The sequence below is a fragment of the Takifugu flavidus genome, chromosome 11 (assembly GCF_003711565.1).
Source record: "Takifugu flavidus isolate HTHZ2018 chromosome 11, ASM371156v2, whole genome shotgun sequence".
Taxonomy (NCBI): domain Eukaryota; kingdom Metazoa; phylum Chordata; class Actinopteri; order Tetraodontiformes; family Tetraodontidae; genus Takifugu; species Takifugu flavidus.
Window position 1 is genome coordinate 8,793,868 of NC_079530.1, and position 6,754 is coordinate 8,800,621.

A 6,754-nucleotide genomic window follows, 5' to 3' on the forward strand; every position below is an offset into this window, starting at 1 on the left:
AACACACACACACACACACCACACACACACACACACACACACCCTGCATCAGAAGTGACTGACTCAGATTCATTAAGGAGTCCTGATTTCCTTCCTCTGGTCCTCTCTGTCTCTGGCTCCTGCCATGCCTTCACTCACCTGGATCAAATCTGCAGATGAGCAGAAGAACCCGCTGCCCCGTCTTCCAGATCCAGGTGTACAGTTGATGAGATGCACGGACGGATGGACGGGATGACATGAAACATTAAACACTGCACTTCCTTTTCTGTGTGCTGGAGGCTGCAAATATTGCTATGCCCCATCCTAATCCCCCCCCTCCCGATCCCTCCAGTTGTCTCATGATTCATTGTCCCCCCACAGCGGAGCTGGAGTTGCTATTGTGAGTTGCTCTTATGTAGAAGCCACAGTGCATTAACAGCAGCGGCAGCCTCTCGGATCTGATCACACTAAATCAGACAAATGTGGACAAGAGGTGAGGGGGGATAGAGGGGGCGGGAAGGGAGGGACGGTCTGCAGGGACCTGGGAGGGATGAGCTGACTGCCAATGCCTAAGTGTGATGTGCTCGCTGTACTTTGTAGGGACTAAATAAAAGAGACACGCACCCATCTTCTGAGTCCTTTGTCTTCACAAGACGTCAACGCCAAGTTCACGCTCCGCTTTGTAGCGGCGTCCGTCTTGCATATTGTAGTCAACACCCCATCTCATTTACTTCCAGAGGGTAAATATATAAATAAAGAGAGCCAACATAATAAGAAATCAGTATGTGAGCCCCTCGCTGTCCCCGAAGACCCCAGGCTCTCAGATCTTCTTTGTCATTTTGGAAGCTGTGGAACCACTGGGCCTGAGGAGGTCACAGAGCTCAGGCCTCATCAGCAGGGCTAATTTGATTGTTCTGGAACAATGGCTAGTCTGGCTGAGCCAGCGCGCTGACATGGTGCATATTAATGGCCACCGCAGACCAGAACTACTTCAGAGGAAGGTGGTGAGGACCCGGCGTTGTGTTTCCTCAGTGGTCATCATAAATCCTGGCCAAAAAAATAGACTTCTGCTTTGTTCACTCATGACACCATTATCAGTTACAGGGCAGCATTAGCATTATCTGGCCTCCTGAAAAATGTATCTCAGAAATACTGTGAGGGAGGCAAAGTTGAATCTACCTGATGCTTAAACATTTTTCCTTTGAAATAAAAGGATGTGATCGACTATGTAAGAGTGAGGTCAGACCATTGTTAATATGAGTTGTGTTTTATTTGCTAAATGTTATGGCTGCTAAAAAGGCTGTGATTCACCTGAGTCGGGTGTCCATCATGTCCCTGAATGGGGCAGACTAATGATGAACACAGCCTAGTGTCGTCTGCAGACGTGTTAGCATACTAATAGCCAGTGTAGCTTAACCCCCTTGGTCCTACAGAGTAGCATACTAATGTTGCTGAAGCTGAGTTCAGCCCTACTGCACCGGAGAGCATGCTAATTACCAGGGCCGCCCTTCCCCGTGACCTTGGCAGGTCACTTAGCAGTGTGATCAGTCCCCAACTTCTAATAAAGACACTTTAACAGGGCGAGCCGCTGGAGCAGAGGGCTCTCTCCCTCTCTCTCTCTCCATTTCTGTCTCTCTCTCCCTCTCAGAACACATCATCCAACATCAGTCAAAGATAAATAGATGACACTGTGAACATTCCGACATGACCGATTTCCTGCATCATGAGCCTTTAACAATGCTTTAACAATGTACAAACAATGCTTCAACAGAAATGGTTTCAACAGAAATCACGTCTCAACCTCTGGATCCAGCTGTGGGCCTGTGGTTTGGACCCACAAGAAATGTTCAAAGTTCTGGATCAAATGTGAAAGACTCTTCATCACCGATGAGGATTTGCTATCTGGCAACCACACAATGTCCTTTAAAATCTGCCTCATTTGAATCATCCCACATGCCATCTTCAGACTACCCCCCTCATTCTGTGTCTTTCTGCCTTGATCTCTCTCCATTTCCATCCATCCCTCCTTGTCCCCCTCTCCCCCACCCATCTATCCAGCCTTCGCTCTCTGTGGTGGTGCTGGGTACACAGGTAGTGTAGCAGCAGGCGGTCTGATGGTGGATAATTACCTGGTGTTTGGATCTCCCCAGGAGTCTGGGCCCTCCAGGGGGTGTGTGAGGGGGTGTTAGAGGGGATGGTGACATGCCTGGCTGTATATATAATGTACTCGGCTAACACTCCATGCTGCAACACTTTGCTAGTGGAAATGTGGGCACATGCAGCATAAATGGGCTTTTGTTGCCCCCTGAGAAGGAAATCTAAGAAGATGCACTTTCCATCTGCCTTTTTACCCTCCTTTTTCATGCCGCTGAGTCTCATCCATGCCCTGCCTTCACTCCCTCCTAAATCTTTTTGCATTTATCTACAAAAAATGTTCTTCACTTTTTCATGAGACAGTTTTACACCAGAGAACAAGATGTGGAGCCGGTTCAAGCTGGGATGAGCACTGTTTCTTTGCGTCCGGCTGAGTTTTGTGCACAACCAAGAGAAATGTGATCGAAACCTGTCAAACAAATGCAAAGATCTGCAGGCCTGGAGAACGACTCCCCACTCAGCTGCAGTCCTGGCCCTGCTTAAGTGGAGCAGGCCGACAGGATGCATCCGGATGCCCAATTGTCCGGGCTCTATTAGCATAGAAGAGGCATCAGTGGAGGATTAGGGAGCAGCCCCTCTCAATCCCCATCAAATTCAACTTCCCCTCAACCTCTGCAGCTCCGTCCTTCGCCAGCTCTCTGAGCCCTGGTGAGCCTCTCCTGGCTGGTTCTGCGAGCTCGACCAACCCCCACGTGACTCTGGAGCCTCCGCCACTCTCCGATTTAGCCTCAGCTGCTGGAGATGTTGTCCCTAATTAACAAGGGATTAAGCCATCATCTCGGCTTGTAATACAGCCTGGATGGGAATTCCAATGTGGACGTTGGGAGAGGGGGGCGGAGGAGGAAGGGGAGGTGGTGGGTGAGGGGCCTGGAATGGCTAGAAAGAAAGAAGCTAGTGGCGTTTAGCAGCTCAGTAAATTATTCTTGACCTGCAGGAGTGAGGAGAGTCTATCGGCACGGCGAGCTGCCTGCCAATTACAACAGCCCAGGCCTGCCAAAAGTTTTATTGGGTGGAGGGCGGGGGGCAAGTTGGAAGGTGATTGGTGTGTGAATGTGTGCGTGTGTGTGTGTGTGTGTGTGTGTGTGTCTGTAGGAGAGAGAGAGAGAGAGTGTAGGGGTTCATTTTTAATGGCCTTTCAGCATATTACTTTCCATCAGGATTGGAAGTGTTTGCATTTGGAAGGATATTGACATAATTATGAGAATTTGTCGGAGGTGGAAAATGAAAATAGAACTATTTTTTCCTCCAGCTGCACAGAAGAAGTCATCACAGTCATGACATTGTTGACTTTTTTTTGGTTTGTCTGGTGACACATTCACTGTGTTTGACGATTAACCCCCTGTTACCTAAAGCCAAACGCCACCACATTTTCAAGCTTTGGAAGTTCGTTTAAATTCATATCATGGTGGTCAAATGACTCAGATGTGGCTCCTGGAGGTTAGGAGAGCTTTCAGCAAATTAAAATGAATCCAGATGTAACAGCCATACCAGCTGTGATCGTCCTGATTTTTTCTGATATGTATCCTCAAAGGGGGCATCTGAGACCCTCCCTAAAGTTTCCATGAGACTAAAAGGTCGGCGGATTGCTAATCAATACAGATAAGAAATTTAAAGACACCTAATCTGGGGCGATGCGATCTGGTCTTTCTGAGGCTCTTACTGGTGTCCTCGATGCTGAGGCAGGTGGTGGTGGGGGGGGGCGGGGGTGTCCAGCTTTCAACAGTGGCTGTTGCTGATGTGAAATGATGCAACTTTGATTCAAGACAAAGCAACGCCTTCCAGAAATAATTAAATATGGAATCTGCATGGGATCAGCGTCCACTGTGAATACCGATACACAACCAGCAGTTCGGAGGCGAGTTGCACTGCGGTTTCATAAAGCAGACCGAATAATTGATAACACCGTTGGATAATGATCAAGTGTGTGTATAAGCGGGAGGGTGGTGTGACCGAGTGTATAGGAGGGTGCAGACAGATCAATACAGCATTATGAACCCAACCCAATTCACTGGAAAAGTGACCACAATGATGCTTGAAGGGTTTTGGTTGAAGGTGTTATATGGTGTTATTTGGATGTTATATGGGTGTTATATAGGTGTTATATGATCATTTAACCAATATTAATATATAATGTGTATGTGATGTGTTGTATATCACAGTACTGGTTTACAGTATAATGTGCGTGCGTGTGTGTGTGTGTGTGTGTGTGTGTGTGTGTGTGTGTGTGTGTGTGTGTGTGTGTGTGTGTGTGTGTGAACATGGTCAAATGTAGTCAGCATTATCAGAGATGTGTACAGACATGAGTTAAATGCAAAAATATCCAACCAGTCAGTGCAAATATAATATGCATTTACATTTCACACACACAGAGAGAGGGAGAGAGAGCTCTGTTAGATGTTATAGACCTCCACAAAAACATCGCGTCAGGCCACCCTGTCTGCATTCTTCTCTCTTTTGATTCTTCTCCTCTACATCCCTTCTTTTTCTTGTTGCACCCACTTCTCTCTTGTTCTTCCTGCTCTGGCTTCCTCCCGACGCACACATAGGAGGATACAAACATCATTTTTTCCCTTTCCACTCCTGCACAAGTCCCACCACATAGCCATTTGCATAACAATCTCCACTTGTTTTTCTGCTTAGATGGAATTCACAGCATGGTGCCTGCATGACTGAGACAGGGGTCATTGCTATGTATATCAGAGAGAGAGATAGAGGGAGAGAGGGAGATGGAAACTGAGCAGGGTGGAGAGAGAGCATTTATAGCAGTGTGGGGAGGGAGGCGGTGGCAAAAACAAAAATACACACATCCAGATGCACAAACACTTCCCTAAAGAGACTCATTTTAATATATGCAGTGACTGGTGGAGATGCAGCGTGAAAACACAGACAGGGATGCAGATGAAAGTGTCTGACTGCAGAGCATCTGCTCAACGTAAAGCAACACTCCAGAAAAATGATGGTGGAAATTAGCTGGGACGTGGTTCTTATTTGCAAATCAGAGCTGATGTTCAGCAGAACGTTACAAATCAAAGTCAGACATCTTTGCTTTTATGATTTTTGCTTTTTTTGCACCATTTCCTGGCTGCTGAAAACTGCTTTTCCACGTTGACCTGCAACGTCCTGTGCTTATTGTAAAAAGGTTGCACAAAAAATCCACTTTCTAGGTCTTTTTTTGAGGAGTTTTTGGGAACCTCCCCACCGCAGGCCGAGTGAGAATTGTTGGTGCTCATGGCTGTGTTGCTTTCATCAACATGAAATTCCAAAAATATCTGCCGAAATTAGCTGACTCCCACAACCTGGGAGTGAATATGCACGCTGGCGCGTTAGCGCGACTAAGTCTCATTTATGGTAAAATGGAGAGCGCGTACACTCGTTAATGACATTTGTCTTTATGGTTTCCAGCTTCTACGATCACAGACAGACTGCACACATGCAGAGCATCCATGCCGCAGGGGTGTGTGTGCGGGTGTCATCCTGGTGTGAGTTCCAACGTGCGAATATTTCAGAAAGCTCAGAGCCGATCAGAGGTTCTCTGAGCTGGGTCAAACCATTTTGGTGTACCGAGGCCTTATAGAATGTTAACAAGTTACCTCTGCTTTAATGTGCAAAAAAATTAGCCATAGTTTGAAATTCCTTTATAAGTTCGTCATGTATTTGTATTTATAATTTGGCAATTTAAAAAAAGAAATTAAAACTTGGGAGTGGTGCACACACACAAACACACACACACGTGTAGAGATGACACTTATAGATGAAATGCACAATAGCGACAATCTGAGCGGGAGCACAAAGAGAGTGACAGGAAGACAAAGTAGAAAGAATGACAGCAGAGATGGAAAAACAAACACAAGGCAGGCGTGGGTGATCAAAGCCAGTCTCTGGAGTCTTTGTATTGTCTTTTATTTTTTTTCCTTTCATCAGGTACACTTCCAAAAACCTTTTTTTTGTACAGTTATCCACAAAGAAATGACTCATTTTAAGTTAAATATATAAAATTGTTCTGAGCATTTGTGTGAGAACTGTGCAACTTTGCCGATTTCTCTATGAAATAGTTTGCTATCTGTAATTTCATCAGTACTTGGGTACACACCTTCCGCAGCAGCATGGATCCTGTATGATCATGTACTTCTTCAGGTAATGAAGGATCCTGGACAACAGGATTAGTGAAATTCAGAGGCTGAACCATTAGGCTCTACTGTATTTACATACTTTTAAGTGTAAAGGACGACACTCCACTTCAAAAAGGCAATTTTCTTTCTCTCTGAGCAGCAGCGGGACTCCACCGTTACCAGTTTTCAGCTGCCCTTGAAACAAATATTTATTGCACTGTTCAGTAATTGCCTGAAAAGCTACACAAAGACACGCTGGAGAAAGGGTCAAGAGAAACGTAGCAAAAGGTCGTCGAGCGCCTTGAGTCCGAGGCGACTGTAAAACTCACAGTGTTGTAAATTAAACACAGGAAGCTCTGTGTAGGACAAACAAATATAAGAAAAATGTTGAGAAATGAAGGTCCCTGCTAGAACTGAGATTTAACAACTATGAAGCTACATTAAAATAAGAAGTTTTTGGCCACTTGGGGGCAGCAATAATCAGGCAGGATTGTGACAGATCCACAGAAACA